Genomic DNA, 17,536 nt, shown 5'->3' on the forward strand with positions numbered 1-17,536 from the left:
CATTTCTCTCCATGGGGTCTCAAGTCCTCCCCACGTTGTCTGTCTCCCAGGCTAGTGTGGGCTCCCTTCATGCATGGTGGGCTCAGGGCGGTTAAACCACTTACTCAAGTCTGGAGGATTCAAAATGAATCACCACTTGTGATCTCAACTCAGAAAATCACATATTGTCACTTCCTTTGTACTTTATTGGCCAAAACATTTGCCAAAGCCTGTCCAGTTTCAAGGCAAGGTGACATAGACCCTATTTTCCATGGGAGGAGTATCAAAAAAAGTTGTAAAATGCATTTTAAAACCACTGCACTTAAGTGAAATGTGGAAAATTTGTGGCATCAGATAAAGCCTAGAGTTTGGTTAATAGTAGTATACCAAATGCTAATTTCTCAGTTTTGACTAAAGTACCAAGGCAATGTAAGATATTAGGAGAAACTGGATGATGGGTATATGGGAACTCTTTGTACAGCTTTGCAACGTTTCTACACACCTAAAATAATAATAATAATAATAATAATTATTATTATTATTAATATCTTTGTTACAGAGACAGTGAGAGAGATAGAGAGAGGGACAGATAGGGACTGACAGACAGGAAGGGAGATGAGAAGCATCAATTCTTTGTTGCAGCTCCTTAGCTGTTCATTGACTGCTTTCTCATTTGTAACTTGACTGGGGGACTACAGCAGAGCAAGTGACCCCTTGCTCAAACCAGTGACCTTGGGCTCAAGTCAGCGACCTTGGGCTTAAATCCAGCAACCTTTGGGCTCAAGCCAGCGACCATGGGGTCATGTCTATGATCCCATGCTCAAGCCATTGACCCTTCACTCAAGTTGGTGAGCCCACACTCAAACCAGCAACCTCAGTGTTTTGAACCTCTGCATCCCAGTCCAATGCTCTATCCACTGTGCCACTGCCTGGTCAGGCCACAACTAAAAATTTTTTTTTAAGTTGAATTATGAAAGAATACTACATGCCTCTTCTCCCTGCTTTAACTGCTGGTAGAAAGTAACTAGTCTTAAGCAAAGAAGTTCATGTGTGTGCAGTGACTAAGAATTGACTGGTAATCTCCTCTATGCTGGATAAGCAGAATTTGCCACACCCTCTACAATTACACTATTCACAATGTTCTGGAATCATCTATTTAAATGCTTATCTCCCTTATCAGATGCCGTGTTCCCTAAAGGATGTCTTCTTATTGTATTTTTCTTTTATCTTTAGTGCCCAGCACAGTGCTAAAATAATGAAGTAGAGAGAACCATATGAAAATGCCAGTTTGGTAGCTTAAAAACAGCTGAATAGTGAATCTACAAACAAAATAGAATGAATGGACTTTGCTTATCCTAGTTCATGAACTGCTCAAAGAGAAGAACAGAGTTCAACCTTCCTGAAGGGTGAATTCTTTCGGAAAAAGTAAGTATTGACCCCCAGTTTTCACTGGGAGCTCCACAAAGACCTTGCATTCCGTAGCCATGGGCTACTCGAGTCTTCTCTGAGCTCTTATCTCCAGAGCCAACGCCTTTGCAGGGCTGAGAAAGTCTGCCTTGCTCTAGTAGGCCCACAGCCAGAGGCCGTAGGGCTTCCAGATGCAGACACGAATGTGCAGGGTGGGGTGCACGACAGCAGCAGTCAGGGTCTCAGCTGGAAGGCAGCCATGGGCGCTGCTGGAGTGGAGGCTACAGGAAGTGGAGGAGGAAGCTTTCTTGTTGGCAGGCCCCACCCCTCTTCCATTTCCCAGGAGGTCGAGCAGATGTCATCAGATGAATTTTTCCAGACTTGAATGGAAGCTCTAATAGAATTCTAACAAGAGACAGTGGGAGGGGGGGGGGGGGGGGGAAGGGGCAGGGTTGTCTCACTTTTGCCACTTTCTCTCTTCCTTTTTCTCTTTTTAAACCTGCACTTAGGAGCAACAATAGCTGCCCTGATATTGTGTCAGCTTGTACATTGGTCTGCAAGCCTCACATAAGCAAGAAATGGTCACCCAAAGGACTGAGGTGATTTGACAAGCAGTGGCACGCATGCTGTTTGACTTTGTCCAGGACGGGATAGAGACATGGCTTCAGACACTTCTGAGGGGAGAAGGTGGGGAAGGGTGCTCTGGCCAAACGACTTCTGCCAGCGTGATGGCTTCCAGCTAGTTGCTCAGCCGGATCCAAAAATGTGTTGCCTGTTTCTCTGTTTATGAATTATCCTTCCCCGAACAGAACAGCTGGGGCATTTTGTTCTCCATTCTTTGACTACAACTGGGCTTTCCAATTTCTTGTTCTCCATAGTTTAACACACACAGCAATAAAACCAAGAGCCATTTTCTGTCGTATTTCGTTAATGATGCAGTATCTGGCAGCCTCTCCCCCTCCACTGAAGCAATCCTTGGGAAAAGTTCTCATTCAAACATTGTTTTTTAACCAGTGACTCCCAAGACTTTTACATTTTTGGGGGCAATCTGGTTCTTATTTTAGCTAAAACTAGTTTATTCTCCTCAGAACAAAAGAATGCCAACAATTCGGCAGTCCTTCACCCTGCTGTATCACAGGCGGGGTCCTCCCGAGCTCTGAGGACCGGCACCCCGAGTCTTCAGGAGGGTAGACGCAGGAGAGGAGTCCTGACGGTGGTGCTGGCCATCTGTTTCCAATCGGTTTTATTCTTTATTTCTATGGGACCATGCAGTCAGCCGGGAGTACGCTGAGACCCTGTGTGCATCACAGCAAGAGGCTTCGGGGCCAGACGGCATCACAGAGATGATAGCCTGGAGGTTCAAGATCACAATTACGGCATGATTTGAGGCCCTAGAGGCAAAATGATCTTTCTGAAAGAACATTCCTACTGTCTGTCCTTCTCCAGAGACCACAGACACCACGGGGGACTGATAATACCACATTCAGGGAAATACCTGACGACCACCTGAAAAAAGAGCGGGATGGATGCTCCAGACTCCTGGACCCCATCACTGATCCAAAATGTGCCTGCCCTTTATCATTATATCTGTCTGTCGGAAGTTTTGGAATGTCTTTATTTTTTCTAGATGGAAGAATTTTTATTGTTTTAGGCCATCACCCTAGAGAAGATGACACACATTATGAGTCATTAGCCTCATCCTAACTCTCTCCAACTTTTTTTTGCTTCCCTCTTCTTCCCACCCTTTTTTTTTTCTTCTTTCCCTCCTTCAGCTGCCGATATATAATTATTGAGTATTTAATCATGTGCCTAAATAGCCTGGGTACGGGAGGATAGAGCAATAAATCTGTCAGAATGGGCTACATTACATTGCAGTAACACAGAGACCCAAGAACTTCATGCCTTAGATAACAAAAGCTTAGCTCCTCATGCTTTCTATCTGCTGAGGATTGGTGGAATGCTCTGATCACAAAGCCCTAAGTTGGGATCTCAGGCTGATAGGAGTTCCATGCTGCTATGGAGGGCAGGCAGAGTTCAGATAGAGTGTCAGGAGGGTATAAAGAGTATACTGGGGAAGGGTGATTCTGATTGGGTGGTCAGGGAGGCCTCTCTGAGGCGGTGCCTGTTGAGCTGAGACGGACTGTGAGAACGAGGCCGCCTGAGGCAGATCTGGTGGCACACACTTTAGGAAAGACCAGCAGAGCCAATGCCTTGTATTAGAAACAGTCTCAGCACCCGAGGACCTAGAAAAGGGCCTGTGTCTGGACCATAGTGTGTGGGGAAGAAAGTAATAGAAAAGGTATCCTTCAACATAGGCAGAGGCCAGACATTGTCACAACTTATAGGCCAAGGCAAAGAGTTATTTCAGCTTAGTTTATTTTATCTCTAAATTTATCTTAGCAAACAAAGCGCACATGAGCTTCCAAAGATGTCAAGCCCTTCAGAGTTTGGACCTGCACTGAGGTGCTCTCCCCCTCTCTTTCTCAACTCAGCTCACTCAACTGGCACCTCCTTCCAGAAAACCTCGAACACCCCACTCTGATTAAATGCCTCAGGTCAGGGATGCCATCAATTATGCACTTGCTTTGCAGAATCCCTCATTACAACAAGCTCCTTGAGGGCAGAGATCGAGTCCCTAGCATGGTGCTGTACAATGGTGGGTCCTGAATTGAGAGGGATTAGTTAATAAATGAGCTTCTTATACTTTGTGGCATTAGCCAGTATGTGGGACAGAGCTTGGTGAAATACTACATACATGTTATTATTATCACCAAATATTTTTCACTTGACCTAGATAAGTGCATACCATAGAGAGAGTGATTAATAAAGACCTTCTGGATTGATTCTAGAAGACATGCAACAGTAATAAAGTAAGAGTCTGTATTGATTGTCTCTGTATACTAATTGATCATCAGCTCCTCTGTCCATATTATCTCATTTGATTTTTACAACAATCCTACAAGATGTAAAACAGGGGCTCAATGAAAAATTAGTAACTTAAATAGGTTGAGACCTGCTACATAGTAGGTGCTTTATAAATATTAACTGCTATTATTATCATTGTTAGTATTATTACTACTAAAAAGAAGGGAGAAGGCTTGGGACAGTATATTCCACTCAGATGGAACAGAACATTCAAAGCAGAGAGCAGAGCCCAGTTAGGAGAGCTCCACAAACAGGAAGGAGACCCCTTTGGCCAGAGAGCCTTTGACTCTTAGCAGGTCTGGGTCTCCTCTGAGACTCAGATAAATATCACAGATCTACTCCTCAGAAATATATATATACACACAGCTCTTCAGAGTTACAGACACACAAAAGCCCATCCATGGAGTCTAAAATAATAAATATTAATGTTGACTATATAATGCTAAGCAAATGCCAGGCTCTAGTCTATACACTTTACGCAGACGCTCATTTAATCTTTAGAGCAACCTTAAGAGCTAGCTATTATGGTTATTTCTTTCTTTGTAGACAAAGGAACTGAGACTAAGAAGTTAATGAACTTGCCAAAGTTCACAGTAATGTGTGAGAGTACGTGACAGTGGCTAGAATCTGAACCAAGCTGGCTCTTGAGGAAGTACACCCACCCACCACACCCACTGCCTCTCAAGACCCTGCTCCTTGGACGATACTGAATTCTCCTCTTGCATTTAAAAGAGGCACTTGCTCCTTTAAGAGCAGACTTTTTGACCCATCGAACAAAAGCATGCCACCTGTTCCTCTTCCCTGGCCCTCACAGACCAAAACCTTTCTCTAGCATAACCATAAAAGCAAAAACCACTTGATTCTACAGACACCCTGACTGAGAAATAACTGGTACCAGAGGTATTACTGAGAACCCTGCAAATATTTTGAAATAATGAGCTGCCTCACTCATGCAGAAACTCCTTCCCCTCCTGTCTCCTCATTCCCTCTCTCAGGGAATGTGCAAAAATTCTTTTCCACCTCAGCGTATCAGATGTACCGATGGCTTAAGCTCTGACCCACAGTACACCTTCAGGTTCACTACCCATCCTCTCCATTAATCCAAGCTGTGGAACAGAGAGGAGAGGCCAAGGACTGTGGGAAGGTCTCAAGTAGCAGAGACAGGTAGCACACCCACAATTAATTATACACATTTATGGGAGAGCTGGTAAGCAAATCAATGTCATCAATGATTTATTCCCTAATTTGCTTTGAGTATGCACCTCATAAATCAATACTAGAAATGGCATTAAAGCGTTGGTGCTAACTGTCAGCAGAAGGCCATGTACCGATTCTTTTAATTAAAAGAATGTGTGTGGTGAATATGTCCATGTGTTATATTAGATATGATACATTTTCAAATTGCTTTTTCACATCAAAAGAAATGCTTGGAGTTTGGAAGAAGATGAAGAACTGTAAATTCACAGTAAGCTGCAAGAGGCCTGGCGTTCCTGGGTAATGAATGGTAATTTGACATGTAGCCTCATCCAAGAGCATTCTGGGAAGGGAGATAATGTTCTCTGGTTCTGGGCCAGGCTACATGAATTCAGAACAACCACCATTGCTGACACACTGTCAGAAAGTTATAAAAGACCATAAGATGTGGCATTATATCTTCTTGGGTACCTGATAAATTGATTCTATCTTTCTCAAAGAAGCATATATGGACTGTGGACATTAAGTGATTTTTCAAAATTAAGACAGTCAAGATTAGCAATGCTTTCTCTCTCTTTCAAAGTGCTAATGATTAGGTAACATTTTTAGAAAATAAGTCAACAGGAAGTAATAGTATAAGATAACTTTTTTTGGAAAATAACAAAAAGTAATATTAAAAGTCATATTAATGTAAAGAAACCATTACAACAAGCATGAATTTCCACTTCAGTCTTGACTAAAAATGACAGCTGTTGTTAAAATATACTTTTAAAAGAGGAAGACTGTTATTGGGGACACCCGTGTCTCAAAGAGAATAAAGACTGGTGGCCAATCAATCCTTCTCACCTATAAGCAGCCAGGCTTCCAAATGGCAAAAGCTGTGAACAAGAGGCATTGTGGATATGTGTTCAGAGTCAGGTAGATATAGGCTGAAATCCTGGATCAACAAAATAGCAGCTGTACGAGTTGGAGAAGAGCACTTTAATCTTCCATTGTCTCTGTTTCTTTTCATCTGTAAAAAGGGCACAAAAATACCTATACTTTACAAGATGATGGTAGGATTACAAATGATGATGTATATAAATAGATTAAGAAAGTCCCTAGTCTCATAGCAATGCTCAATAAATTGGCAACAACAAAATTAAATGCATCAAAACAAACATACAGAAACCAAAGGTGAAGGACAAGGTAGGGAGCATGAGATGCACGTTACAAAGCCACACCTTGAGGTAGTGAATCCGCCTGGAGCTACTTGAGTTGGATGGAGGTAGAAAGAGACTTTGGGTGGTCACTTCCCAACTTGAGCCTCAGTTCATAGGAAGTAAAATGAGAGCTTTGGCTGCATGAGTTTGGGTCCCTTCCGGCTCTAAAGGTCTCAGAATGTGTTAGTCAGAGATCACAGTGGGCTGAGCATTTCCTGAATTCCTGGGGATAATATATATAGATTCTGTCCCTGCCTTTAGATTTGTGTTAGACACCTATTTCTTAAAATTAAGTCCCTTTCCAAAATCTCATTCCTCAGATTGAACTAGGAATGGGGCAGGAGGCCAGTGGAGACACACTGGTCCCTTGTTGAGGTAGATGTTGAACATGGTTTCTTTGCTGCTCAAGGATTGTAGAAATGGAGGCCCTCATGAATATTCAACAAATAGCTACAATTCTGTGCATGCTCACATGCCTGCAAGTGCACTTGTCAGGAAAAAATTGGCAAAGAAGGAGAAGGAGCTGGCAAGGTCCTCTTAAGTAAGCTCCCTGCCTCCACCAACACCTTGTTCCACACAGCCTTCTCTCTGCCTGGATGCTCTTTTTACCCTGATCTTTCTTTCTCCCTGTGAAACTCTTCCATGTTTCTTTCAGTGTCTAAATGGCACCCTCCCCAGGAACCCACGTATGCTCTGTCAAATAGATGCAGTCTCTCCCTAATGTTCCTCTGCAGGTCACTGTGCTTCTCTGCTGGCACACACTGTGTTCTCATTTGTGTGACAGCCCCTGCCCAGATGCCTCCTGCAGGGTCCAGGCTGATCTATCTAACTGCAGGCTCCATGGCAAAGGGAGTCATGACTTCTCCTCGCAGAGCATGGTGGTTAAGAACTCTGTGCAGAGACAATCTGACTGGTTCACACTTAACTGGGGCCTGGAGCACATTACTTACTTCCTCATCTGTGAAATGAAGATACTAGGACCCCAATTTGGGTCAGGTCCCCTGTCAATGCATTCATGGTATCCGGTACTTCTTTCCTTTATGATGTTATCAGAATTCTAGAGTTTTTCCTTGAGTCCATCGGCCTGCGCTCACTGGCCCAAAGAAATACATGAGCAGGAATCTACCGTACAGAAAGAAAAATAGTTTAATACTGAATTGGCCAATCCAAAGACAGGGAACTAATGCTAAAGTCTGGACTACCCGGTAGTGTGTACATTACAGAGTATATAAGGCAAAAATCACAAGACCTTGTGGGTTGGAGTTTGGAGTTGTGCTGGAAGCTGATTGGTGTGAAGTGAGGTTAGGGTAATGAGTAATTTCCTGAGGTCTTGAAGACAGTTCTGAGTTTTTTTCTGGTGTCCTTCTGTCTTCTGTCCAGCCTCATGGGAAAGTAACCAGGGGGTCATTCTACATTAGTGCTTAGGAACTAAAGCTTAAGTCAAGATGTTATCTTTAGCCAGCCAGAGATTTGGAACATGTGACCATTAGTCAGGTGTGGGTTACTATCTTCTGCTGGCTCACAGGTTGCTGATTATCAGGGACAAAGGTAGATCTCTGAGGGAGGAATAAGGTGAAGGGAAAAAAAGATATGATTTCTAATTAAATTTAATCAAAGTTATAAGGACCCTCAGCTTCAGTGGTACATATCACAAATGTAGTTAAGTCATTGATTAGGTAGTTAACATTTAATAAATGTCTTCTCTGTTAGAATACAAACACTAGGGGTAGAGACCAGGTCTGCATTATTCATTGCTTTATTTCAGGTTCCTAGAAATTGGTTGAATGAGTGAGGGAATGAAGGAGTGAATGAAGGCATGAACAAACATGAATGAGTGAGTTATATATTATACTTGGCATACTCTCCTACTAGAAGGTTAGTCTTTTGAAGAAAGATTGCTTATTTCTTGCCTTTTATCCTTCATGGTGTCAAACATGGAATAGATGTTGATCAGTAAGCAGAACTGAATTGAAGGGCCAGTTTTGTAGGGAGGTAGGTACCCTCTGGAAAGCAGCATCTAGTTCCCATGACCTCACTGAACGTAATCATGGGGCAGGGTAGACGACACCCTCACTCTAGCTCACTGGCCTGAGCACAGAGCAGGCAGCAGGGCTTACTGTCCTCGCTCATTCAGTAGAGTTGCAGCCTCAGCCACACTCTTAAGGTTTTATTTAAAATATATTGGTGTTGACTTATATTATTGGCCATTGCTTCAAGTAAACCCACCTCAGACATACTGACTCTGAAGATTCTTTTAAAATTTTTGGATCTGTTATATCCAAACATTTAGAAGTCAGTTGGTATTTATTATTCTCTTATACAACTGTATAAAGCACTGGACTTGAGCCCTGAAAACAATCATATACATTCAAAGTTATAAACATATGGCTGTAGATACATTTTCACTGAAATCGGCATTCATTACTCACCCTACATCAAACATGGTGCTATGTGTGCCCGCGAGTCAAATACAAACATGAACATAAAACAGACCCAACTCCCGATGACCTCACTGATAAGGGAGAATAATACCATAAGAATAATTCATATCAAGTATAGTGTCTTTGGACTCAAGTAAGAGAAAATGTTAATTAAGACAGACCTCAATAATTTGGAAACATAGCACCAAGTCCAATGGTGGCGTAGAGATTAGAGTTGAGTGAGCTCATAGCTGATCATTCATTGAAAACCCAGATTCCTTCCATTTCTCTGCTCTGCATTTTCAGTGTTGCCCTCTTCCTCAGTTAGGAATTTGCTCAATTCCTTTGTGCCAGTTTCAGCTGTAACATCTAGAATTAATAATATCTACAGGCAAAAATGAAGCTATCTTTTCTGTTGTCTTCTTTCACCTAAATTTTCTCTCCCATCTCATTGTTCAGATCTGGGGCTCATTTCCACCCCTACTCTAACCACTGGCCAAATGGGTATAAGTCCCCATGGTGAGGATCTTCTCCTGAGGCTATGAATGTGGTCCATGTGGTAGACATAGATGTCAAAACATAATTGAGGCTCTGGAACTCAGGAAAAAGGGAGGATAGATGGCAGGACAATAAATAACATGTTAGACTATTTAATGTTAACTTGGCATTTGATGGTATTTAAATTCTTTTCACACTCATTATCACTTAAATATAAACTTCATGAACTCAGGGATCTTTTGTAGGTTTTGTCCTAGGATGTGTCACAAAACATATAAAAAGTACCTGGCACATAAAAAATATTTAAGAAATATTTGCTGAATGAAAGAAAAATTGGCCACATTACTGTGCCCTCGTTTTACAAATGTAGAAACAGAAGTTGAGAGTAGTTATATAGGTTATCCAGTCACTAGTTATAGAATGTCCTAAGAAGGGTTTGACTTGTATTTGCTAGACTTCAAATCCAGTGTTTGTGTGACTCCCTTTGGCTTAGCTGCCTGTTCATTAGAGAGGTACAGCTAAAGTGTTCTGGAATTTCCAACGACATAGGTATTAATTTTTACTGGGAAGGCTAGGAGACTTCATGTAGAAGGCACACATGATTTCTGCATGGAAATTATAGAACTGTTAGCTGGGACCAAGTCCAAAATTCTAACTTTTCACATAATAGTCACAATCACATGATCCATATATGAGCATAACAAAAACATTCTTATTATTTTCTTTCTAAAATCTCTGTGCTATTTTTAACTGTTAAATTTTTTAATCAGCTTCTATCTTGTTATGTCAACATATACCTTAAGTTATAATGTGCAGTATGTGCAATTGGCTTCATACTCTGGACTGGTGTGCCTGGACCATTTCATTCACCAATATTGTCATTCAACAACTATTTACTAAGTATATCATAGGACACACAGTGTTTTAAATGCAGAGGACACAGCAGGAAACAACACTGGCCAAGCATCTGTTTGTACACTGTGCCAGGTGATGGTGAGAGCTCTGAAGAGGAAAAACACAGTGAGAAGCAGGGAGGCCCAGAATAATGGGGGAAGAAGAGGAAGCTTCTGTATATACAATAGGTAGATATTTGAGCAGACTTAAGTGAAATGAGGATGTGAACTCAGAAGTTATTAGAGTGAAGAACATTCCAGAATGACAGACCAGGAAGCACAAAGTCCCTGAGACAGGGGGATGCTCGATGTGTTTGAGGAACAGTGAGGATGTCAGTGAGAACAGAACACAAGAACTGAAAATGTAGAAGGATGGCGGGAGGTAAAATTAGAGGTCCCCAGAGCATGCTGATAAAAGTTCATAGACTTGACAGACACAGCCCAAGACAGGGAGGTGAAGGAGCATGTATGCCCCTCAAAACAACCTCACTCATGTAGTAGGTGTTTGATTAAAGCCCACCATTGCTATTACCATCATAACAACTGCGATTATCCACTGGGATTTATTCAGCATAGCAGATAGGCTCAGTGGGTTAGGCTCTCCCAAGCCAGAATAACTATTAAAAACCAAAAGAAGTCTTCTCAGAAACATAACTATGCACACTTGCAGAAACAGCAATGATGTCCCTTAGTGAAAGTCTGGCAGCTGCACAAGGCAGCTGAGAAGCCGACATTCCTCCACATGAATGAGCAAAGAACGCCCACCAGAAAGCCAGGCAGAGGGGGGAGAACAAAGCACCCTCTTTGACAGTCGAGGATGCTACCTGGGCTTCCACACCTAATGAGCTTTTTCGGGCACTCTCTCAGGATCCCAAGAGCAGACTGCTGTCCTTGTGTGCTCTCCAAAGAGCCAAATAAGACTCATCCACACCACACACCTGAGCCTGTGGTTTGAGCCACGGCAGAGGGCAAAGGAGCGGGCAGCCACTGTAAGGCCTGGGATGGATGTGGGTGACCTTGATGTAGGAGAACCCAAGGCTTCCTGACTGTAAAGGTGCCCTGTCTTTTTGCACTGTTTTCAGTCTTTCTTCAACTGGGTCCAAGGAGCTTCATGTTGGGGCTTGGAAAATAATGTTGTTCATTGAGCAACCAGGGCATCGGGCAGAGGCAAGGGAGATGACGCAGGCATGAAAGACACAGACGGGGCCGGCTCGGGGGCCACATGAGGGCAGAGAAAAGCATCTCATTCTATTCCCTGGTCCCTGGCTCTTTCTTCTGACCGAAACAAGGGAAAGCAACATATTTTGTTAATGTACTGTACAATTTTAAAGCACATTTTGGGGCAATTTTTTAATTAAAAACTTACTGTGCATCAGACCCCCATGTCCTGTTTTCAGCAAGGACTCCTGCTCCTGCTACCTAAAGGCTCAGCAGCCCCCTGCCCTAAGCCAGCCCTGGCTTCTGGAGCTTTCCTTTAATGCATTTTAACCAATATCTGAGACCTTTTGAGACAGGCAGGCACAGGTCCAGGCAGCAGGATGCGAAGGTGCAGAAAACTGAGCCTCCACTCCCACATCCCAGCCCAGCCTCACCTGTCAGAGCTGTGCCTGCTGGCGCCGCTCACGCACATATCTTCCCGGTTCAGTGGGCTTCCAGACAAGCCTGGGTTCAACCTGATGCTAACCTTCACCAGCTCTGCGACCTCAGGCAGGAAACACATTCTCCTAGACCCTGGTTTCTCCTCTGCAAAATGGGAATAATCACCTTCATCCCACCCACCTCAGCACGGTTGTTGTGTACCCTTGAGACAACAGTTACAGAAGGCTTTCAAGAAATCAAACATCATATGAAACCTGAACACCAAAAACGGGCTTAAAATTCCTTGGGTGGCACGCACAGCAAACATGGAGGCTTTGGGCATGATGGAGTAGCATCAGTGGTGGATGCAGTGCTCTTCCTTCTCGGCTCCATTCCAAAGTGCTGATGAGATCCACTAGCCACAAGTAAGGGACTAAAAGACCATGCAGAACCGAAGCGAGTAGCCCTGCGAATCCACACAACTTCCTTCCTGTCTCTCCTCAAGTGACTTGTTTTCACTGGAAACAGATTTCCTCTTCCTGCCTGGGAAACTCTGTTTACAAAAACTAGCCCTGCTAAGGAAGGCAAAAAAGGAAAACTTTTCCCACCAACCAGCCTTGGAATTTTACCAGGTTACCCTTCTAACCTGAACCAAAATAGGCTGTGACTCATCATTTGTGCTTGGGGGTTCTCTTCCCCATTTACCTTCCCAGGAGATCATATCCTGTGTGATCACCAGTAAAAAGCAAGCTTGTAGATACCTCCATGGGGGAGGTATCCTCACCACACTCCCAATATCTAAGCTCCCCTCTGTGCGAGCTTCTAGCATCTTATCCTCTGCTGGCACTCTGTGCTCCCCTGCTGTGTCTGCTCATCCAAGTCAAATTTCCCTTCCAGTCTTTCCCCTTCGCCTCAAGTCGACAATCTCCTAGCTGTGACTCTAGACACAGCTCATCAAGCTTTAGTTTTCTGATCTGTAATAAGAGGCTAATAATAGTAGCAAGAGCCGATGTCGACAGAGTACTTTCTATTTGTCATATATTCATTCATTTCATCCTTCAAAGAAGCCTATGAGGGGGAGCTATCACTGTCTTCATTTTATAGCCGAGGACACTGAGTCACAGGACAGTAAGTTATCTACAACCGACAGAGCCTGATCAAACTACTGACAGGCCCACAGTGTTAACCAATGCATTACAGCCAACTGTCCAATTTGTCCACATGTTTCAGGGTTAAAAGAAATACCTGGAAAATAGTAAGCATTGAATAAAGAGTTATATTATTGGATGAAAATATGTCAAAGACTGATTCATGTCAGGCCTTCAAATTATGTTAGTTCTTTTCCTTTCATGTATCTTCTCAAAGCAATCCCCACCCCTGTGATCTCCCCGTCAGGTAGCCCAGAGTGTGCTGTTTGAAGGTTATTCGTGAGAAAGCTGAAGTGCTCAGTTCTGAGTAATGTGAAGCATTGAGGTGGGATCTGCCATGTTCCGGATGGTGCTTTAGTTCAAAGGCTCTCGGCCATGGGCACAAGTACAATCAATACAACACAGAGTTTCTATAATGGTTTCTTTTCTTTTTTTTTTTTTTTTGTATTTTTCTGAAGCTGGAAACGGGGAGAGACAGTCAGACAGACTCCCGCATGTGCCCGATCGGGATCCACCTGGCACGCCCACCAGGGGGCGACGCTCTGCCCACCAGGGGGCGATGCTCTGCCCCTCCGGGGTATTGCTCTGCCATGACCAGAGCCACTCTAGTGCCTGGGGCAGAGGCCAAGGAGCCATCCCCAGTGCCCGGGCCATCTTTGCTCCAATGGAGCCTCGCTGCGGGAGGGGAAGAGAGAGACAGAGCGGAAGGAGAGGGGTAGGGGTGGAGAGGCAGATGAGCGCCTCTCCTGTGTGCCCTGGCCGGGAATCAAACCCGGGACCTCTGCACGCCAGGCCGATGCTCTACCACTGAGCCAACCGGCCAGGGCTCTATAATGGTTTCTAAGAAGCCACAGTTCTTGGTGAAAAAAACAGGGTCATTATATATATATTTTTTTCTTTATTGTTTCTATTTGGTTCAACACATGGGAGAGGGCTCCAGGGTGGTTAAAAGGATACTTAGTGGTTTCAGGGAGAGCTTCAGGCAAAAGCCAGGCATCAGGGAATACAGGGGCACCCCTCAAAGTCCTCTGGGCTCCAAAGGCTCCTAGTCATGATTGAAGGTGAGACTTTGAAAGAGATACTTGCCCAGCCCAGCCTGGGGGCCACCAGCCTGCTGAGGTTGGTCAAGTGGTCAACCATTTTCTTAGTGCATCTCCTCCTCATCCAGGAAGTGGTTCTCCAGGAAGTTACAGGGATGAGGGGCTGTGTGGGTAGAACCCAGGGCATGCAGAGCTGAAAGGGCCTGATTCAGGTTCTTCTCCATGACCATGGTGGCATCCATGGCATCCTGAGTTTTACCCCACTTATCTTGAGAAGGCTTCAGCACGTCCTAGAAGAGAATGCAATGCATTCACCTCACTGGTTTTTGCACCTTAAGAGATGCTCAGTGTCTTTGTGCTTCTCTTTGGTCAATCCTGGGAAGAAGTGGCCCACGCTCTCTCCAGAGCCACATCATTGCAGGTGAAATAGAAGCCCAGAAAAAAGTAGGTGTAGGAGGCCCGCAGATGCAGGTTGATTAGGTGGTTGATGGCAGCCTCTATCTTGGTAGAATAATTCTGATGAATTTGAGAGCTCATGGTTGTTTAGCAAAAAGGAGTTAAGGTAAAAAAAAAATAGTATTGGTTGGTCTCCAGGCTAAGACTGGCTGAGGTAGTTCCACAGGTGATGACTGGGAAAGAGATTGGAGGGTGTTCAAAAGAAGGGGCATCCCTGGGTCTGTTCCGTTCAAACACTGTTGAAGCAAGAGACAGATGAGGGGGACTGCCAAGGTTATTTTTAATGAGAGAACTCCTAACAGACTAATATTTCTTTTTCTTTATTAATATTAATGTATTATGTTAACATGGATTCAGGTGTCCCATTCAATATAACATGCTCACCCCCCTACCCCGTGTTCCCCATTATCCCCTTTCCCCCCTCCCCCTAATTTCCTCCCCCTTCCCTTTGGGATTTGCTGTCTTCTTATCTGTATCTATGTGTTATGAATACATAATTTCACTAATCTGACCCATCCCCTCCTCCCCCTTCCCTCTGACAGCTGTCCCTCTGCTCCCTGCAACCCCGCCTCTGCCTCTATTCCATTCCTCAGTTCACCTTGTTCATTAAATTCCACATATAAGTGAGATCCTATGATATTTTTATTTCTCTGCCTGGCTTATTTCGCTTAGCATAATAATCTCCAGGTCCATCCATGCCATTGCAAAAAGTAAGATTTCCTTCTTTTTCACAGTCACGTAGTATTCCATCATGTATATGTACCATTGCTTTTTAATTCACTTGTCCACTGACAGACACTTGGGCTGTTTCCAGATCTTGGCTACTGTTAACAATGATGCAATAAACATGGGGGTGCATATCTTCTTTTGAATCAGTATTTTGGTGTTCTTAGGGTATATTCCTAAAAGTGGGAAATAAGCTGGGTCAAAAGACAGTTCCAGTTTTAATTTTTTGAGGAATCTCCATACTGTTTTCCACAGTGGCTGCACAAGTCTGCATTCCCACCAGCAGTGCAGGAGGGTTCCCACACCCTTGCCAGCACTTATTGTGTGTTCTTTTGTTAATGAGCGCCATTCTGAAAGGTCTGAGGTGGCATCCCATTGTGGTTTTAATTTGCATTTCTTTGATGATTAGTGATATTGAACATTTTTTCATATGCTTATTAACCATCTGTATGTCCTCTGTGGAGAAGTGTCTACAGCAGTGGTTCTCAACCTGTGGGTCGCAACCCCAGCGGGGTCACCTAAAGCCAACGGAAAATACATAATGCATATCAGATATTTACATTCTGAATCATAACTGTAGCAAAATTATAGTTATGAAGTAGCCACCAAAATTATTTTTTGGTTTGGGGTCACCACAACATGAGGAACTGTATTGCGGGGTCACGGCATTAGAAAGGTTGAGAACCACTGGTCTACAGAGTAATATTCTTGCCCTTACCCATCATCCTCTTCTCTCTTGTTTATCATCAAGGAAGGTGGAGAGGTCTACCCAACAATGAGAAAAAGGCATGAGACTCTCAGCCTCTGTGTTTTCTTTTTTCTGATCTGCTATGGAGAGAATATGCCCTGGTCCCCTAGCATCCTGGGGACAGAGAGCTATGGTTGTCCGGCTATGCCAGTCAGTGACTACAAGGGCAAGTTAGACACTTGCAAAAAGTATTGAACTCCTGTTGCATCTCCATATCTAAACAGGATCACTCTACATTGTTGAATGTTGACCTCTATGGTAGATATTAGTGCTGTATACAAAATATTTCCTCTTCTTCCCCTTCTGGGCACAGGATTGGAGCCTCTTCATGGGCCTCTTCTGGGTGTTGACAAAACCCAGGGCAAGGAGAAAGTAGAAGGAAGCGAATGCTCAGAGATTAAGAGCACGCAGGTGGCTCCACAGAGAACTAACCCTGTTGCACCCTCAACCTGTGTGCTCCTGGACACTCAGCCTTCCCTATCTCGCCACCTCCTGCAAGCTCCAGGAGGGGACATAGCAGATCAACCTGACATTCTGATCTGTTACTCAGCTTTACGGCACAATGGTTTGTTCTGTTCCTGATTTTTACCATTTTATCTTACATCAGAACTAGACCAATGTGACTTAATTCTAGAGTCTTCATTGGAGGTATTAAATAAGAAAAGTTTTCTGTTTTCTGAATTGTAACCTTATAGGAGAGAGGCCTGGAGCCGTGGACAGCCATCTTGTCACACCAAGAGGGAGCTGGCCTGAGAATGTCACTAGTGCAGGAGAAAGCTGTAATTTCTGATGATGACACGTAGGCCTATAGAACCAGCCTCTCTTGAACCAAAATCTACTCAACATCACATGTTCTAAGAAATTCCCTTTTATGCTCAAGCCAGTTTGAGTTTCTATCACTTGTAACCCAAGGGTCCTAAAAAGAAGAGGATCAAACAGTTACTGTGTCTCACTTGCCCGGAGAATATCATTTCACTTAACTGTCACCCCATTCTTAGGAAGCATGTATCGGTCTTCTTTATTTGATAACTACAAAAACTAAAACCCAAAGAAGGTAAGAAACTAAGCACGCATGATGAAGATGTAGTTGAACTTAGATTTACTCTTACCTCTCCATGGCGCTAAATCCCGGGTCCTTCGCACTACCAAAAGCAGCAGGATAAATCATTGTGATGAATTACCCTTTCTAGGGGGTGGCAGAAAGCATGCTAAACAGGGAGACAGGTTCCTGGCTTCTTCTTCTCTTTTTTTTTTTTTTTTGTCTGGCTCACCATACCTTTTATATGACTTTGAGCACTTTTCTTCTCTAAACCTCATAGGAT

The 17,536-nt window shown here is 43.7% G+C and overlaps 1 pseudogene; it reads right to left on the reverse strand.

The window, feature by feature from the left end:
* Positions 1-14,260: 14,260 nt before the first annotated feature.
* Positions 14,261-14,821, reverse strand: LOC136389402 (ferritin light chain pseudogene; annotated as a pseudogene).
* Between the last annotated feature and the right edge of the window lie 2,715 nt (positions 14,822-17,536).

The sequence above is a fragment of the Saccopteryx leptura genome, chromosome 1 (assembly GCF_036850995.1).
Source record: "Saccopteryx leptura isolate mSacLep1 chromosome 1, mSacLep1_pri_phased_curated, whole genome shotgun sequence".
Classification (NCBI taxonomy): domain Eukaryota; kingdom Metazoa; phylum Chordata; class Mammalia; order Chiroptera; family Emballonuridae; genus Saccopteryx; species Saccopteryx leptura.